Source organism: Callospermophilus lateralis, chromosome 2 (assembly GCF_048772815.1).
Source record: "Callospermophilus lateralis isolate mCalLat2 chromosome 2, mCalLat2.hap1, whole genome shotgun sequence".
NCBI classification, from domain to species: Eukaryota; Metazoa; Chordata; class Mammalia; order Rodentia; family Sciuridae; genus Callospermophilus; species Callospermophilus lateralis.
Genome location: NC_135306.1, coordinates 53606028 through 53624443, shown reverse-complemented (window position 1 = coordinate 53624443; position 18416 = coordinate 53606028). Strand labels below are relative to the sequence as shown.

Here is an 18416-nt window from a genome sequence, read left to right as displayed (position 1 = left end):
AAAGATATTGTGTCCATCTACAACTAAAAAAAAAATTAAAAGAAAGAGTGCATAGTCAACAGCAAAGTCAACCCACTTGCTCTCAGTTGATCTAGGTTGCTGCTATGGAAACAAGTAAACCCATAGATACAACAAAAAAAGTCTTCTTGGGTGAGAACTCTACAACTTCTGCTGTGGGTGGAACTTTCTATTTGAATGTCTTTCCCCCTAGTTTCATGTCTTTAAATGTCACTGTTAAATAAATTTAATGTTTCTCTTTCTCTTTAGCTTTTAAGAATTAAAATAACTTTCTTACTACAAAAGCGATCATAGAAGAGTTTGAAAAACACACAAGAACGAAGAGAAGAATAAAACAATTCCTCCTAATTAAACTCCTTGCCAACAGGTCAATTGGGTCCTGAATAATTAAATAAAAAACAAAGCGAAAAACATATGGAGATAGGGACCCAAATTCACAGTATCTGTCAGTATTCTGCTACAGTTTTTCGTAGGTCATGGCAATCCTGCTGCTTTTTTTTTTTTTTTTTTTTTTTAATTATTTTTTCCAGTTTCCTTTAAAAGAAGAGAAGGATATTCTTGGCTGCTTTGTTCATCACTCAGCTGAGTAGCCAAATCTTCACAGAAATATTTTCCCACTTAAGTTCTTTTTTTTTTTTTTTCCAGAAAAAAAAAAACTCTTAGCTAAATTTAGCTCTTGCATTTCTTTTCTTTTGATATCAGAGATAGAATCCAGGGGTGCTTAACCACCAAGTCACATCCCAGCACTTTTAAATTTTTTTTTTATTTTGAGGTAGGGCCTTGCTAAGTTGCTGAGGCTGGATTTGAATTTATGATCCCTCTGCCTCAGGCTCCCAAGCTGTTGGGATTACAGGGCTGGAATTGTGGCTCAATGGCAGAACACTTGCCTCACAAGTACAAGGCACTAGGTTAGATCCTCAGCACCACATAAAAATAAATAAATAAAATAAAGGTATTGTAGGGGTGGGGTTGTGGCTCAGTGGTAGAGTACTTGCCTAGCATGTGTGAGGAGGCCCTGGGTTAGATCCTCAGCACCACATAAAAATGAATAAAAATAAAGATATTGTGTCCAACTACAACTAAAAAATAAATATTTTTTATACATTTATTTTATTTATTTATTTTTATGTGGTACTGAGGATCGAACCCAGGGCCTTGCACGTGCTAGGTGAGCGCTCTCCCGCTGAGCCACAACCCCAGCCCCCAAAATAAATATTTTTAAAAAAATAAAGGTATTATGTCCATCTATAACTAAAAAAAATTAGAAAAAAAATTCTAATTCTTTAGTCTTTGCTCTCCTAACCATTTATCTGTTTGCTACACACTAAACTTCTAAACCACTGCTTGATACAATACCATACACATTTTTCCCACTATCTTTTTTTCTTTCCATTTTCTTTTTTCTTTTAAATTTGTTTTAATTAGTTACACATAGCAGTAGAATGCATCTTGACACATCATACATAAATACAGTATAATTTCTCATTCTTCTGGTTGTACATGATGGAGAATCACAATGGTTGTAGAGTTATACATGCATGTGAGGCAATAACGTCCAATTCATTTTATTCTTTCCTACATACCCCTCCCCTCCCTTCACTCTCTCTCCCACTATATATTTTTAAAATATTTTATTAGTTGTTGATGGATCTTTATTTCTTTATATGTGGTGCTGAGAATCGAACCCAGTGTTTCACACATGCTAGGCAAGTGCTCTACCACTGAGCTATAACCCCAGCCCTCTCCCTCTATCTTTTCTTTACTTTTTCCTTTTTTTTTTTTTTGTTGTTGTTTTGGTCCTGGGGATTGAACTCAGGGACACTTGACCACGGAGCCACATTCCCAGCTCTGTTTTGTATTTTATTTAGTGACAGGGTCTCACTGAGTTGCTTAGTGCCTCACTTGAGGCTGGCTTTGAATTCATGATCCTCCTGCCTCAGCCTCCCAAGCCGCTCGGATTACAGGCATGCATCACCATGCCCAGCTCCTACTATCTTTTCTAAAGAAAGTTTCCTATATTCTTCCAATCATTTATGTCCATTACAACCTCTGCTGTTTTTTGCTTATTTGTTCGCAGTGTTGAGAACAGAACCCAAGGCCTTGAGCATGTTAGGCAATCACTGCACGGCTGAGCTACATCCCAATCCTTTTCATTTTATTTTGAGACAAGATCTCACTGAGTTGCCCAGCTGACTGCAAACTTGTGTTCCTCCTGCCTCAGTTCCCACTGCCCCCAGTAGCTGGGATTACAGTATGTACCACTATACCCAGTTTTTTTTTTTTAAGATGATACTGGGAATGGAGCCAGTATCTTGGGCATGCTCTACCTCTGAGCTACACCCCTTCTGTCCCCACTGTTCATTTTTATTCTCTTCTTTTAAAGTGTCAAATGTCTCACTTGCAGTTAGTGTTACTCAGAATTGCCTATTTCTTAATCCAATAAGCACCTCTCTTTGCCCTAGCCGCTAAGAACAACCGTAAAGATGGGTTTCAAAACCAAGATGCCTCATGCTCCCAGCATGTGTGTGCCCACTTAGCTTCCATAAACCATATCCAGAGCTTGTTTCTTGCCAGCCGTCTGTGGTACATACCTACAATCCCAGCCACTTGGGAAGCTGAGGAAGAAGGATCACAAGTTGGAGAACAGCCAGGGCAAATTAGGGAGACCCTGTCTCAAAATAAAAAATAAAAAGGGCTAGAAATGTTGCTCAGTGGTGGAGAACCCCAGATTTAAAATAATAATAATAATAATAATAATAATAATAATAATAATAATTTCTTTAGATATTGTATCTTGAATTGGAAAACTCCAAACTATATCAGCAACTCTTCGTCACCTTCATTTACCTTCCAAATAGTTTCCAATTTCATCCTGACTAGATGATAGAGATACTGATTAAAAAAAGAACTTTAGACAAATTAAACAGTTGAATAGAGCTAAGAGCAATTCTCAAATTGGGTGTCTGTCTGAACCAGAAGAGGTTTGGAGAGCTCCATTGCACAATGTGGACAGTGAGTATTTATAGACCGAAAGTTTAAGTAAGGTATAGAAACAGCTTGATGGGCCAAGCCTGTGCCTCCAATATGGCCTGATGGATTAGCCGTCTGTGATTGACTGATGCTTGGCTGCTGTGATTGCCTGAGATTTAGCTATTTGTTACAGAAGTATACTTCTAAGTTAAGTTTTCAGTTAGTTTTCCTACTAAGTTAAGTTGTTGTTAGGTAGCAACTCAAAGTATGGAGGCAACCTCAAGCCAAATTTAGATTCATTTAACAAAATTTTATGGGATAAAATAGCAATAAATGGTAAAATAACAAGTCTAGCCTGGGGTGAATTTACATAAAGCAAATAAGTTTGTTAACAAATTTTGGTAGGATTGACAGGCCCCAATTACAGTTATCATTTGGGCATGGACATTGTTTTAGAATAGGAAGCAACTATACAGCCAAGCATCAGTTTGTCTGGGCTGGAACTTGAGTTGATATTTTTCCTTTCCCTTCTCTCCCTTTCCTCCCCTCTCTTCTTCTCCCTCTTTTTTTTTTTTTTTTTTTTTTTTTGATATTTATTTTTTAGTTTTCGGCAGACACAACATCCTTGTTTGTACGTGGTGCTGAAAATCGAACCCGGGCCGCACGCATGCCAGGCGAGCGCGCTACCACTTGAGCCACATCCCCAGCCCTCTTTTTCTTTTTTAACTATCTAAGAGCATCCACTGTTGAGAAGAGCTCTTAGAACAAAAAAAATCTGTTAACTTAGGAAGGGGGGATAGTCAATGATAACACTATTTAAAAGTCAGGAAACTGGACGAGGAACCACGGGGGATTAGAAAAAACAAATAGACAAATAGAGAACAAGCTGGGAACCAGAGGGCACTACACTCTGTTAGAGTGTGATCACAATGAGTCAGCTCTGCATGTTTATTATATAAGTTATATCATTAAAAGGATTTATTGTGAGAAAGTTTCTGCAAAGCACTCAAAGTTAAGAACAAAGTTCTTTGCAGCCTGATTATAATTATCAGCTTGTGCCCATAACTCTCTACCCTCAGGCAGCTGGCATTTGAACCCCAGGTTAAGAATCAATAAATTCTTTTTTTTTTTGGTACCTACTCGCGATTGAACTCAGGTGCACTTGACCACTGAGTCACACCCCCAGTCCTATTTTGTATTTTATTAGAGACAGGGTCTTCACTGAGTTGCTTAGCACCTTGTTTTTGCTGAGGCTGGCTTTGAACTCATGATCCTCGTGTCTCAACTTCCCGAGCTGCTGGGATTTTAGGTGCGCACCTCCACATCCAGCCACGAACTGATAAATTTTGTGGTTGGCACAGAACCCCCTTTTGAGGGGGTGCCACCATAGCAACGGTGCAATCTTAGATCAGCACTGAGAAATTCCCATGAGAAGTATCACCTCTGTCTCTGGGCAGTTCAAGGGCCATAACTCATTCACTGTTCCCAACAAGTAAGAGCAGCAATAAGGCTTGGCATTTTTGCTTTCATTTTATGTCTTCCTTATTACCCTAAGTTTCAGTTTAGATTCTTCCTCAGCTGTGCATGTAGGTCTAATACAAGGTTTCATAGCTCTAAATATACCTTCTCTTCTCCCTTCAATACTAAGGACACCAATACAAGAGTAACTAAGGTTTTTCTCTAGATTTTCAGGAACACTCAATTGCAAGCTTTTACAATATTCTCTTCTAGACACCTTGGCATGGTGCCTAGAAATCTCTAATCATTGCCCTACACCTTTCAGGAACTTCAGAGCCTTATAGGCAGATAACTTCATGATAAGACTGCTCCTTGCCCCCAAGCAGGAACAATCATCTCATTGATTTGTCCCCCTCCCAGGATCACAGTTGTAGTAAATAAACATTCTGTGAAGCAAATAGAAATTACCTCCTTAGCAGGAGCTTCCTGACACCAATGACTCTGTGTGACCAGAACTGAGGTAATGATCAACCAGATCACAGTTTGACAAAAACTGTTTAACTATGCATATATCTCACCCCTTGCCCAAATTCTTCTTCTATTTAAACCTACAGTACCCTCAAAGACAAGTCTGAGACACTGGATCTCAGTCATCTTTTCAGTATGACCGTATTAATTAAAGTTCCTTTCCTGGGGGCTCGGGATGTGGCTCACGTGGTAGCGCGCTCGCCTGGCATGCGTGCGGCCCGGGTTCGATTCTCAACACCACGTACAAAGATGTTGTGTCCGCTTTTAATTAAAAAATAAATATTAAAAAAATTCTCTCTCTCTCTCTCTCTCTCTCTCACTCTTTCTTTAAAAAAAAAAAAAAAAAAGTTCCTTTCCTGCTTTTTTGGGTTTTTTTTTTTTTTTTTTTTTTTAAAGAAAGAGTGAGTGAGAGAGAGAATTTTTAATATTTATTTTTCAGTTTTTCGGCAGGCACAACATCTTTGTTTGTATGTGGTGCTGAGGATCGAACCTGGGCCGCACGCATGCCAGGCGAGCGCGCTACCGCTTGAGCCACATCCCCAGCCCCTCCCGTTTGGTTTTTGAAATGAGTGAATAAACTTGATTTGGGGGACCCTCCGAGTTGGACCTCTAGCCTAGGATTCCAGTAACAACATGTACCACACATAGATCGTTTTTCTTAAAATTGTGACATTTATCCATATTTGATACATGTATAACTATTGGCTCTTCATATTCTTTCTCTTTCTGTCTTTGGTGTAGGGGTTCTGGTGGCTATTTGCTTAATGAATAAAACAATATTATTCTTTTACTTGTCGAGAACATTTCAAGTTTATAAATCTATTCCAAACCATTGCTTTCTTCTCTGAAATTCTGGAATATTTATTAGACATCTGTTCATTTATTTATATGACAAACACTTATCAGGCACTATGATGTTAACTTTGTGTGTCAACTTGGCTAAGCTGTTGTGCCCACTTGTTTGGTCAAGTGTACATGTGAAGGTATTTATGGATATAACTAATATTTAAAGTCAGTTGGGGCTGGGGATGTGGCTCAAGTGGTAGCGCGCTCGCCTGGCATGCGTGTGGCCCTGGTTCGATCCTCTGCACCACATACAAAAAAAACAAAAGATGTTGTATCTGCCGAAAACAAATTCTTTCTCTCTCCCTCTCCCTCTCTCTCTCTCTTAAAAAAAAATTAAAGTAAAGTCAGTTGACTTTAAGTAAAATATATTACCTTGATAAAGACTCATTTAATCAGACAAAGGCTTTAAAAACAAATACTGAGGTTCTTCTGAAGAGGAAGCAATTCTGCCTCAAGTCTGCAACATAGAAATCCAACCTGAGGCTGGGTGCAGTGGCACACACTTATAATCCCAGCAACTTGAGAGGCTAAGGCAGAAAGATTGCAAGTTTGAAGCCAGCCTCCCTAACTTACTGAGACTGTCTCAAAAAAAAAAAAAAAAGTTCTGGGGATGTGGCTCAGTGGTTAAGTCCCTGGGTTCAATCCCTGGTACAAAAAAGAAAACAATGAAATCCCACCTCAGCTTCCCAGTCTGTCCTACAGATTTTGGGCTCAAGGCTCTCACATCAACTTGCACCTGAATTTTCAGCCTGCAAATTTCAGACTTGACAGTCTGTACAAATGTGTGAGCCAATTCCCTAAAATAAATAAAACTAGGGCTAGGGGACTATGGTGGTAGCTCAGTGGTAGAGTGCTTGCTTAGCATGTAGAGATACCATGTTCAATCCTCAGCACCACATAAAAATAAATAAAATAAAGACATTATGTTCATCTATAATTAAATTTTTTAAAATGAGTGATTTGTACTAATTTCCTATGGCAAATGTGAAAAAAAAAAACTACCAAGTCTGTCAAGTCATTAAGAATTATAATAAGTATTGGTAAGGATGTGGACCATGAGAACACTAGGTGACTTTTATTGGTAGATATAACTACCATGGCAGGGGGCAATATAGCAGTACTAACTCAAATTTAATAAATATATTCTTTATGTCCCAGCAATTTCACTTTTGGCAAAATATATCAGAGACATTCTCAAATAGGTTAGTGTGGTGTCATGTGTACAAAGAGAGTTTTAAACTTCAGACAAGACATAGAAATGCCCCTATGCAACATGCTCAATATATAAATATAACTACATGGGATTTTTTAAAAGCTTATAGCTGAGTTTTTTAAAAAAGATAGAGGACTGGGGTATAGCTCAGTGATAGAACACTTGATCAGCATGAATAAGGATCTGGGTTTGATCCCTAGCACAGTAGTAGTAGTAGTAGTAGTAGTAGTAGTAGTAGTAGCAGTAATTTAATTAAAAAGCAAAGAAAGGTTCTAGCAAAAATACTTTTTATATAATTATTTGTGTGTGTGTGTGTTGCTGGGGATTGAACCCAGGGCCTTGTGCATGGAAGCACTCTACCAACTGAGCTATATCCAAGCCCCTATTTATATAAATTTTAAAACATACAAAAAATCACATATTTTCAGGAACACATTTAAGTTCAAAGATACATATTCAGGGCTGGGATGTAGCTCAGTGGAAAAGTGTCTGCCTTGCATTTGCAAAGCCCTGGTTTCGACCCCTGACACCCAGTTCCAAATATATATATTTTCATACATTAAAATGGCCACATGATATAACTTGGTTGTCATCTGCTGGCTCATAATCCTCACCTCAAGACAGGCATTAGAAATTTGAATTTCTTTTCCCTAAGATATGTCATAGAAACTCCAATCTTAACCCACCTTTCTATCTTGGAGCTAGCCATAAAAAAATTTTATGACCTACCTTATCTGACAGTAGATCCTAGGACCCCCATTTCAGAGTAGCTCTGCCTTATACCAGGGAGAGCAGAATGCTACACAGAGAGGCCAAGAAGAATTTGAACAGACTAAGCTTCCTGTGTTTCCCCACTCAGTCTAAATCAGATCATACCCTTTTTGTCAAATCATATTTCAATATGGTTATTTGTTCTTTAATCATGGACAGAGCTCAGAGAGCTTCCAGAAGCTGAGCATGTGTAGGTTCCTGGCGGGGGGTTCACCTGAGGAAGGCAAAGAAGCTCTGCTCCCCTTCCCACATGCTTTACCCTATGCATTTCTTCATCTGTATCCTTTATAATAAGCCAGCAAACCAAAGTGTTTCCCTGAGTTCTGTGAGCCACTGGAGAATAGGTTCCTAAGGAGGGAGTTGTGGGAACACAAATTTATAGCTGATCAATTAGAAGCACAGGTAAAACATCTCAGGGGTTGTGATTGGCATAAAAAATGTAGAGGCAATTTGGGGAACTGAGCCTCAACCTATGGGATATAATGCTATCTCAGGTAGATAGTGTCAGAACTGAGTTGAATTAGAGGACAATCAGCTGGTATCTCCTGCAACAATGATTGCTTTCTTGGTATGTGGGCGGGGGGGGGGGGAACCCTACACTTCTGGTGTCAGAAGTGATCTGTGCTTTGAATGTATTAGAGTGTGAGTTGGTTTTTCCTTTTATATCTTCAGATGTTGTCTAATGAAGAGGAAATGGGAATGAAGAATTTATCAACCAAAGGAGGCATTTCAAAAATGGAGTTGTTAAAAAAAATGAAGTAGTTATCAGTCTGAGTTCTTAATTTTTAAATAAAAGGAAAAAAAAATGAAGGCTACTGAATAGCTCATTGAATCACTTGGAAGGCCCAGGGGCCAGGCTATTAAATCACAACCATAAACCATATGAAAGAATTGGTTTCATAGGCTACCACAATCTCAAAGACTGGACCACTTTTACTGTCTCAAGAAGCTAAATGCTGCTGCCATGTTCTTCACCATCAGAAGGAAGTCTGCTGTCCCTGAGTCTCTTTGCATCAGTTGCTATGGATTCAATGTCCAGGACAAACGTATTTGAATGATCAAGCCTAGGTCATGGGCTGTGCCCTAGCTGCAAAGGCGTCTGGAAATGCCTCCAATTTTTGAAATGTAGTATTTGCTTCTCCTGTGACTCATGAAGTGGAGAAATCACTCAGTATAAGAAAAGGGTAGTATGCTGCCGCAGTCCGGCTGCAGCAAAATAACCGGGGGTGGGGGGGGGTGACGAGCAACTTGTGTAGATTGATACAGCAGGAGTGGGAGCCAGCTGGGGAGCCCTTTATTGTAGGACAACAGAGGTATTTATACATTCCACACAGCTTATCTTAATTAGCATAAACTAGATACAGCAGTCAACCAATAAGAAATCTCCACACTTAATGGCTCGCTGGCTCCACCTTACAAACCACTCCCCCTCACAAAATGCCAGGCGCCATCCAGACTTGTTTACAGACTCTAACATTTGCCAGGCGCCATCCTGACTTGTTTACAGACTCTAACAGTATGCTGAGTTGCCAAAAGGATGACAAAAGCCCATATATAGTAGCTTGGATTTTTTTTTTTTTTTTTTTGGTACTGGGGATTGAATAGGGGCACCGAGCCACTGGGCTGGCCCTTTTTAAATTTTATTTAGAGTCAGGTGCCACCCCTAGCCCGCAGAGGCAGCTAAACTTAAGGTCCCTCGTGTAAATTTCCAGGAACACCAAATAAAACACAGACACACACTTTATCTTTCAACAAGCTTCAGGATGGCTCCTCCGCTCTCAGCCTCAAGCTCCCCAAATGGGAGAGTGAGGGGTAGTCATGAGAAGCTGGCACACACCGGAGAAAGAGTGAGCACGGTCAGAAGTGGGTTTATTGAGAGGACTCTCATTCTTAGAAACTTCCATCCAAAAAAGGCAAGAAGAGATGGAGTTACAAGGGACATGTGAGTGTAATTCGACCCAAGGCTGTAGGGCGACACCTATGTCTGAAGACGTGTCCTCAAACTGGGGCAATGTCCAAGTCACTAAGAGATGTAGGGATGGTCAAAGCCTCTGCGCTCCAAGACAAATGACACAAATCATTCAGAGTGGCTCCCCACAGTCAGGGTCTCACTGAGTTACTTAGGGCCTTGCTGGCTGTGAACTTGTAATTCTCCTGTCTCAGCTTCCGGAGCCGCTGGGATTATAGGTGTGTGCCCCAACACCTGGTCACATAGTTTGAATCTGTCCATGCATCGAAGCTTTGATTGCCAGCCTGTGGTGGTGCTTGTGAAACCTTTTAAGAAGTGGGGACTATTGGAAGGAAATTAGGTCACTGGGTGCATTGTCCTTAGTGGGCTATTGGGACCCTCACCCCTTCCAGTCTCTTTTCTTTTTGCTTCCCAGATGCCATCAAGTGAGCAGTTTTTCTCTACTACATTCTCCCCACCATGACATGCTGCCTTGCCACAGGTCCAAAAGCCAAGGGGCCAATCAACCACAGATTGAAATCTCTGAAACCATGAGTCAAAATAAGTCTTTCTTCCTTGTAAGTTGATTACCTTATGTATAGTTTTCAGGGATAGGAAGCTAACTAACATACTCCACTAAGGAAAGTGTGGCAAACAGTGGTAACTTCTGTATCAAGATCGAATAAGTGTCAATTGCTGGGTATGGTGACACATGCCTGTAATCCCAGCTACCAGGGAGGCTGAAGTAGGGGGATTGGAAGTTGTAGGCCAGCTTCTGCAACTTAGTAAGACCATTTCAAAATAAAAAAAATTAAAATAAAAGGGCTTAAGATGTAACTCTGCTGTAAAGTACCCTAGATTCAATTCCCCATGCCACACACACACCCAGTCCACTGAATTTTCCAGCTAGACTGATAACATTTTCTAGAACAGTTTCAGTGAAAATCTGGGGGCAGAGGTAGAAGGTAGTAAGTTGGAGAGGTTCATTTGTAGAAGACAATGTATAACTAAGGAAGGGTTTTGATTTTATCTATTTTTTGAAGATAAAAGAGATTTGAGCATATTTTTAGGCTGAGAAGGAACCAGTAGAGGAAAGTTACCATGATTAGAAAGAAAAGGGATGATTTTTAAAACCCGCAACTGAGTCAGAGGCCAGGTGGAAGGATTAGCCTTGGAGTGCTGTAGGGAGAGATGGCTGCTTCTCTGAGCAAGGAGCAAATAAGTCAGGATGCATGTGGCTGGGTACACATTTTTAAACTGGGGAGTTTAAGTAAATATCTAAAGATAAGTAAATATCTATGGATTGCCTCTGTTTTATCCATGAAATAAATAAGCAAGATCATCAACTGGGGAAGACAGTGTTGGGGGTTAGTTAGGGGCCTTGAAAAATCATGCAATGTTCTAACTGTTAAATAGGAAGTGATCATCATCAAGTAGAGGAAAAATTGAAAGATGAGTATAATTAAAATTATAAATTTGAAGTGGTTCCAATATACTTAAAGTTTGCTTTTCCTTCAGCAATACTCTAACACCCACGGGGAAGCATAAAGGCCAATACTGACTACAGGGCAGGCATAGAAGAACAACAGGACATGGTCCTTGAGCAGATAAAGTGATAGTCCATCAGGTTAGAAAATAGCTAAAGAAGTAAATGTGGCCAGGAAGGGACAGATAGAGGGTTCAAGGTAATTTAAAGTTCCTTCGGGATTGAGGATTAGGAGTTGCAGAAGTAAAGGTGTGATAGCTGGAATGACAGGAATCTGTGGTCAAGTGCAGGCTTCCAGAGTGTTAGATCTAGTGGAATTACTGGGGTCCAAAATGTGACCATTGAAAAGGTCCAGATGGCAGAAAAAATATAGAGAAAACATTGGCTGGGAGACAGCCACTCGTACTTCTGCTTGGAAGCCTAAAATGAAGAGCAGTGTTGCACTAGGTAAGACTAGCCCTAAGGATTCTGCATTCCCATCTGGTAGCCATAGGTGGCATGCAGCGCCAAGAATGAGGATTCCCTGAAAAGTTGGAGATAAAGAAGACTACCCTCTGGGAGCTGGGTTATATATACAAGCAAAGAAAGAATTATATCAGAGATAAGCAAAGTTATGGTCCAGAGACAGATGGCAAGATTCCTGGCCCAGTAAAATGTAACAGTAACTTCAAGTATCACTGTTAACACAACTAAAAAAAGAGTGTGTCTATCAGATTGCATTTGGGTTGGCAAATGAATCATTAGTTAGTGAGGCCCCTGGGCTATGGGCCCACATAACCTGATATAGCCAGATTCCTGCTAATTATCATGACTGGATGACATTAACCATTAATATCATCCAACTGATCCCTCTTCGTTAATTCTAAGCTCACCGAGTAATTATCCTACTAGATATTGGCTTCACATATATTCTGCAGATAAAATAATAATGCATTGATCAGCCACACAACTATTTTGGCTATAATATACCTACAGATCTCATTTTTAATTAACAGATGGGCCTTCAGGGGATATATATATACATATTTATATATCACATACACATATACTCTTGAGGTTTGTCCAAATGCTGTCAGCCTCCCATAATTCAAACACCTTTGTATGGCCTAACAATTGAATTTTAGAATATGGCAATCAAAAAGGTGGCAGCTACATGGAGTTGGGTTAGGGTAACAGGCAATTCTTTCCTGTGTAGTGTGTCTCTGACCACTGCCCTCCTGTACACCCTCCTCTGTAATCAACAGCAGCAACAGCACGTCTTTTCTTTCTGAGAGTTCACACCAATAATTAAACTGATAAGATGGAACATTATGTGATTTATGATGTGGTACCACTTAAGAATAAAAATACTGAACCTACTATAATCTACAACTCTAATCTAAGCTATTTGGGAGGCTGAGAGTGGAGTTCAGGGGCTGGGGATGTGGCTCAAGCGGTAGCGCGCTCGCCTGGCATGCGTGCGGCCCGGGTTCGATCCTCAGCACCACATACAAACAAAGATGTTGTGTCCGCCGAAAACTAAAAAATAAATATTAAAATTCTCTCTCTAAAAAAAAAAAAGGAGTGTGTAGTTCAATGGTAGAACACCCCTGGGTTCAATTCCCAGTACCAGAAGAAAAAAAAAAGGATAAAAATACTGTACATTTGTGGGGCTAGTATGACATTCGTAAAACATACAAGGGCAAAGAAATAGGAAGAAAACGTTGCTCTGGCCATAAAATAACAAGGAAATGAACAGACACTTTGTCATGCCAGCCTGCCAAGGTTAATGATTTGGTATCTAGGCAGAGCTGACTAGGCATGCAGCCAATAGTTGAGACATCTCTATGACTGCTTCTGTGCAAGAAGTCTTTCTAGAACTATGACTCACACCATTATATTGAAGAGCCTGCCCCTGATATATAGTAGAGCAAATTTATTTGCTTCTTTTATTTTTAGTCTTAGTTTTGGGGGGGTGCTAGGATGGAACCCAGAGCCTCCCCCATGCTCTACTAGTGAGCTGCAGCTTCAGCCCTATTCGCTGCTCCCTTTAAATGTATTCACTAAGTCTTGTTCTTTCTCCTCCCACCCTGAATAAAAACTGAAGCAGGTCCTGTGACCTTTCTCATTATCCTGAGGTAATCATAAGTTCTCTGGTTAATTTTTACTATATCAGCCTTATATAATAGTTAAAACTTTGAATTTGCTAAACACATAATGGTGCATGTCTGTAAGTAATCCCAGCTACGTAGGAGGCCGAGGCAAGAGGATCACAAGTTAGAGACCAGCCTGGGCAACTTAGCAAGATCCTGTCTCAAAAAAAAAAAAAAAAAAAAAAAAAAAATTAAAGTTCTAGGGATGTAGCTCAGTGGAAGGGCACCCATGAGTTCAATTCCAGTTACACACACACACACACACACACACACACACACACACACCCCAATATGGAATTTCATGTTAAATTGAGGCTTCTCTCCTCATTATTCAAGCTCTGGCTTATCCCCAGAGGTTATCCGCTTCTCTTTCTCTCCCACTTAGGGTTTGCTGTTCCTCCTCTATCTTGTTAGGTGTCTTTCTAATGTTGTTAGGAAAATTATTACTTGCACTGTTGTGGTAAAGTAGTTGTCACTCTTCAGAAATACCAAATATTTAAAACTTCTTTTTCTAATGGGTACATTTGTGAGTTCTTTGGAAGCTTCTGATCAGTCAAGATTCTAGCAGAAAACGGTACTTGCCTCAGATGGTTCAATCAGAGACGCTAAAGAATGGCATGCTTATAGAGACATGTATTGCATTAACAGAATACAGAAAGAACAGTGTCACATAAAAATTCCTAACACGGAAGTCAGACATAGTGGCACATGTCTGTAATCCCAGGGACTCAGGAGGGTGAGGTAGACTTGCAAGTTTGAGGCCAGCTCAAAAATTTAAGGAGACTCTGTCTCAAAATAAAGGACAGAGGATGTAGCTCAGTGATAAAGTGACCCTGGGTTTCAATCCCCAGTAATCTCCTGCTCCCTCCGCAAAAAAAAAAAAAAAAAAAAAAAAAATTATATATATATATATATATATATATATATATATATATATATATATATTCATAACAGGGGAAAGTCATCACCACCTCAGGCATGAAAGGACAAGGGAAAGAAATAGTTAATACCAGAGGCCAGTGAGCACCAATTGTGAGGGAGCAGCCACCTGGTCTTAGTGTAGTCCTGGAAGGATGCAAACATTGCACAAGAGACACCACCAACACAGGGAGGTGGCCGGAGAAAACACCCAGAACTCCCTCTTCCTGCTCAGTGAGCTCCTGCCAGTGCCTCACACAGATCAAGCTCAACCTGTCTCTGGCCAGCAAAGAAGTTCCAGTGATAGAATTATCAGGGGATAGCTTCCTGGAAGAATGATGAGTATGGGACAATAAGAATGACCAGAACACACCCCTCACTGGGAATCTCATCTCTGTTTCCATGAAGAAGACAAGTGTATCTCTCTTATGCTTACGTTCTTAACCCTCTGGGAATTAATCCTGTAATCGTGACAGTTTCCCTCTGTCCACAGACAACATTCACACAAATGGTATTTACTGTTTTTACATATGATATTTACAATTTCATATTCAGCACATGATAGTTAGTATGCTGTTTAGAAGTTATTGACCATGAGTTCCTTGGTGCAGGACTGTGTGCTGAAGGCCTGCATCTTTCTCTTTTAACCTCACAATAGCTTTTCAAAGTGGTTATCATATTATTTAATGGAAGAGAATGATTAGGCCAGGCACAGTGGCACATGCCTGTAACCCCAGCAGCTCAAGAGGCTGAGGCAGGAGGATCCCGAGTCTAAATCCAGCATCAGCAAAAGCGAGGCGAAAGCAACTCAGTGAGACCCTGTCTTTAGTTAAAATACAAATAGGGCTGGGGATGTGGCTCAGTGGTCAAGTGCCCCTGAGTTCAATCCCCAGTAGCCCCCCTCAAAACAAAAGAGAGAGAAAAAATGATTAGGAGAGCAAGGATGTGAAGAGGGGATCCACCCAGAGTAGTTAAGGGAATCAGGCCACCAAACCATCCTTCCATACCAGATTAACTCTGTTTCTAAACTGAGAAAGCAATACTTTTTGATTCTTCATTGGTTTTGTTTTTACCACCCTGCCTTAGCTTGGACATTGCAAACAACTGAGCTTGGCTCTGAGATCTGAAACTTCCACTGGGAATGGCTTCCATTCCCATGCTTCCACGCAACTTCCACTGCGTCAAGCTGGTTGAAGAAACTAAATCCTATGTGACCTCCTTAATTGCTTGCTCGTGCTTTCAGCTCACTGGTTGTTTTATTTGAAGCCCATTAAGGAACAACTGCCCTTCCTGTTTTCCCCTGAATGTGAGGGTTCTTTCATGCATAATTTCCAGGGCATCTCCCAAAGGGTCTGAATAACATATGGCATAGCTATTTAGTTTAGGAAAATTCTGAAAATGGTAATGTTCCACTCTTACCAAGAGCTTGCTTTTCATTACAAGCTATCTGCTTTGCTGGACAGATCTTTAGAGGATCTCAATCTGGGTCTGTGTTCAGTTAAGGACCAGCCCAGGCCTGAACACAGCCTGTTGTCATTTAGGAGGATGCTCACTTGGGGTTATGCCAAGTATGGAGTGATGATACATAGCAACCCTCTTCTTGATATCTTAATTTAACCAAGACATGGTCTGCAGCCAGAATCAGTGGTGCACACCTATAATCCCAGCAGCTCAGGAGGCTACGGCAGGAAGATTGCAAGTTTGAGGTCAGCAACTTAGTAAGGACTTAGGCAACTTAGTGAAACCCCATCTCAAAATAAAAAAATAAAATAAAAAGGGATGGGGATGTGGCTCAGTGGTTAAATATCCCCAGGTTCAATTCCTGATACCAAAAAAAAAAAAAAAAAAAAAAAAAAAAAAGACGTGGTCTGTAAGAGCAAGGCAAAGCAGGTTTACTCTGACTGCCAGGTGTTAATAAATAACACCCTCAATTGAAAATGGAAGAGAACACAAACCTATGTGATATGGTTAAAGCTATCTGATCAATTCCCAGGAGTCTTGTCTCCAAGCAGTCTCTGGATTGATTTATTTAACTTATTTTTTTGCAGTGCTGAAGATCAAACTCAAGGGCTTTGCACATGCTAGGTAAGTACTCTGCAACTGAGCAATACCCTCAACTGAAGCATCCTCTTTATATATCTCTTTCTCTTTGGTAAGTCTTAGGGAATTTTACTTCAAGTATTATTAAATCATTTACAGCTTACTGCAGTCTTTCTTTTGTCTTCCTTCCTTCCTGACTTTCTTTTTTACTAAGAGCTATACATTGCTTTATTTGATTTGACAAGTAAATGAATTGTAAAGGCAATATTTTTTTTCCTGAAGAGTAGTGTTGTTGAGATATAATTTATAAAGGTAATTTTAAGATCTGGGGTTGTGGCTCAGTGGCAGAGTGCTCGCCTAGCATATGGGAGGCGCTGGGTTTGATCCTCAGCACCACATAAAAATGAAATAAAGATATTTTTTTTAAAAACAGTAATTTTATACTATAAAATCCACCCATTTTAAATGTGCACTTTGATAAGTTTAACAAATTATAATCTTGTAATTATAATCAAAGTCAAGATATGGAGTGTCCCATCACCTCAAAAAGTTCCCTCATGCCAGTGTTTAGTCATTCCCTCCCCAAATCCCCTGTCCCAGATCACCTGTTCTCTATCCTGATGGTTTTTCCTTTCACTTACCAACTTTTGAGATTCACCAGTGTAGGTAGCAGTCTTAATGATGAGAAGTACTGCATGGAATGGAATCATTTATTACATTTTTCTGTGATAATTTTTAATATTATAATTTTTAGCCATTTACCACTTGGTGAATGTGTGGATCATTTCCACTTTTAAATATTGTGAATAAAACTGCTATGAAAATCTGAGTACAGGCTTTTTTTTTTTTTAACATGGTATTATTTTATTTATATATTTATCTACTTATTTATTTCTTACATGACAATAGTGGAATTCATTGCATTCATAGTTATTCATTCACAGAACAATTTTTCATAACTCTGTATATAAAGTATGTTCATGCCAAAAAATATGGAACGCTTCACGAATTTGCATGTCATCCTTGCACAGGGGCCATGCTAATCTTCTCTGTATCGTTCCAATTTTAGTACATGTGCTGCCGAAGCGAGCACTGAGTACAGGCTTTTTAAAAATTATTTTTTAGTTGTAGGTAGACAGGATACCTTTATTTTATTTTTATGTGGTGCTGAGGATTGAACTAGTGCCTCATGCATCCTAGGCAAGTGCTCTACCTCTGAGCCACAACCCTAGGCCTGAGTAAAGGCTTTTGAATGTATAACTGTTTTTATTTTTCTTGGATAAATATCCAGTACTGATGTTGCTGAAATGTATTATAAACATATTTTAAATTTATTTTTTTTAAGTTATTGGGACTGAGGATATAGCTCAGTGGTAGAGTACTTGCCTAATATATGCCAGGCACTGGGTTTTATCCTCAGCACCACATAAAAATAATAAATAAATAAAATAAAGAAATTGTGTCCATGTATAACTTTTAAAGAATTATTAAAAAAAAAATTAATTCCAGACTTTATTTTTTCAGGTGGCTTATCCCCTCCTGCACAGGAAAAATTGCCCTGGCGAGATGCTGAGATTTTGCATCCAGGGCCTTGCACACTTGAAGCAAGTGTTCTACCTCTGGGTTATATCCTTTTTATTTCTTTATTTCTTTCTTTTTTAATTTAATTTTTATTTTTTTAGTTATATAAGTGGACACAATATCTTTATTTTGTTTTTATGTGGTGCTGAGGATTGAACCCAGTGCCTCACGCATGGTAGGCAAGTGCTCTACCCCTGAGCCACAACCCCAGCCCATCCTTTTTCATCTTTTATTTTGAGACAGAATCTTTCTAAGTTGCCCAGGCTGGACTCAAACTTGTGATCCTCCTGCTTCAGTCTCTTGAGTACCTGAAATTATAGACATGTGCCGCTGCAAACTTCTTACTGATTTCTTCCTTCTATTCATTTTTTAATTTGCTTCATTTTCTTCTCACTTCTTAGGGTAGAAATTCAGATCAATTGTTTTCAACCTTTTTTTTCCCTAATATAATCACTTTAGGCTATAAATTTTCTCTTAGACATTGGATTAGGTACATTCTACAAACTT

At 39.6% G+C, this 18416-nt stretch overlaps 1 non-coding gene across 1 annotated transcript; it reads right to left on the bottom strand.

The window, feature by feature from the left end:
• Positions 1–17314: 17314 nt before the first annotated feature.
• LOC143393334 (U6 spliceosomal RNA) lies at positions 17315–17421 on the bottom strand. The gene has a single exon (XR_013090621.2). It is a non-coding gene; the product is annotated as a U6 spliceosomal RNA (small nuclear RNA).
• Positions 17422–18416: the final 995 nt, after the last annotated feature.